Source organism: Rhinopithecus bieti, unplaced genomic scaffold (assembly GCF_001698545.2).
Source record: "Rhinopithecus bieti isolate Rb0 unplaced genomic scaffold, ASM169854v2 scaffold_20150, whole genome shotgun sequence".
NCBI lineage: Eukaryota > Metazoa > Chordata > Mammalia > Primates > Cercopithecidae > Rhinopithecus > Rhinopithecus bieti.
The window spans coordinates 8,692-10,578 of NW_016810565.1; positions in this window are offsets into that span (position 1 = coordinate 8,692).

Genomic DNA, 1,887 nt, shown 5'->3' on the forward strand with positions numbered 1-1,887 from the left:
AGTGAAGGAGGTTTAGAAGACAGACCCTGGCTGTGGTTCTGCAGAGGAGGTGCATGTTCCCTGGTGTATGTGACAATGCCTCCCACCCGATCCCTGCAAGCCCAGCTCTGTCACGAGGTACCTCATGATGTGACTCCTGCTGCCTTTTCAACCTCATCTCCCTCCACTCCCTACCTGCCCACCTGGTTCCAGCCACACTTGGCTACATTTTGTTCCAGAAACGTGCAAGCTCATTTCTGTCTCAAATACTTTGCTTTTTCTCCTGCTGGAATGCCGATCCCTTAGCTCTTTGCATGACTACGTCTCATCATCCAAGGCTTAACTTAAATGTCACCTCCGCAGAGAGGCCCTCCCTGACCACTCTAAGAAAAGCTGCTCCTCCCTGCAGAAGCAAGGACAGAAGCAGAGGAGATCACCCTTCTCTCCCTACCCAAAGCCTAGTGCTAGTAGCTGGCGGACACAGTCGTGGCAGATCTCTCTTCCTTACCCCACATGCCACTCATACTGTGTACACAGAAGACACCATCCCTGCACACATACACACGTATTGCATACAAACAGCACAGAGAACATGCACACTGTGCTCACAGCACACAAAATCAGCCCCCCAGTTACATACACTACCCATCTGTGTATAGATACAGCATTAGCACAACACTGTGTGCACACAGTGAAAACACACAGGACCCCACACAACGCTTGCTCTCATTGACAGCCTGCATACACCCTTGGTGCACACACATGCATATGCACGTGCACGCACACACATGCACACACACACTTTGTCCCCTCCCTCCAACTAACCAGTGAGAAAGGAATGTGCAGTGACCGCAGCTGCCATGGGGTTGGGGCAGGGGCTGCACCCCCACCACCTGGCACGATGCTGTGGATTATTAGTTCCTGGTAATTTAGTGCCCTTGTACAGAGTCGATTTGTGCCTTTCATTCCTAATTGATCTAGTGGCTGTTTAAATGGCAGCAGGCATCTGTTGAGAGTAGGGAGGTTCATAAGGCGCAATAATTCATAACACCGTCTGGAATTTGCCTTTCATGTCCCTCAGCTAAACCACTGCAGGGCTCTGCTTAAATTACAGCCACTGAGGCTTTCTTTGGTATTCCACTCAGGGCCAGGAGAATCTTGCATTAAACTGGGATCAGGTTAGATTAGACTATAATATGCTGCAGTATTAGTGGCTGCAAATGAAGACTTATACTGGAGTTTAACCCCTTCACCTGGTTTTCTCTTTGTCTTCAGCCGAATGGCTAAGCTAACCCATCGTTTTCCCTACCAGCTTCCTGGTAGATCTTTCTCAATGGATCTTCTGGCAATTTGGGGCAGCGAATAGGCCACCCTTAAATATTGACACTTTTTTTCTGCAGACTGCACACCCAGTCTGCAGCCCTGGGGCCCAGCAGTTTCGGCATCAGCTTCCAAAAGCAGGGTCGGGGAGAGAGTGTGCAGGGACAGGCTCTGCCAAGCTTAGCAGCTCCTCTGGAGCAGGAATTTCTCTTTTCCTCCCTCACTACCCCTGAGTCTGAATAGAAAGAGCCATAAAATGCATGTGAGTGTGGATGGGGGGACACTCTTCCTATCTTTTTATCCAAAATTGTTAGAATTCCAAGATGGACAGGCTCCTAGGGGTTCCCCCACCCACTTGCAAATACCATATAGGCTAGATATTCAGTCCTTCTCTGTGTGCTCAGTCATGGGGTGCTGGAGGGGAGACTATGGTCTGTTTGCCTTACTTACTGTGTTCTCGGTAGGATGCGGTGGCTCACACCTGTAATCCCAGCACTTTGGGAGGCCAAGGCAGGCAGATCACTTGATGTCAGAAGTTTAGACCAGCCTGGCTAAAGTGGTGAAATCCCGTCTCTGCTAAAAAAAAAA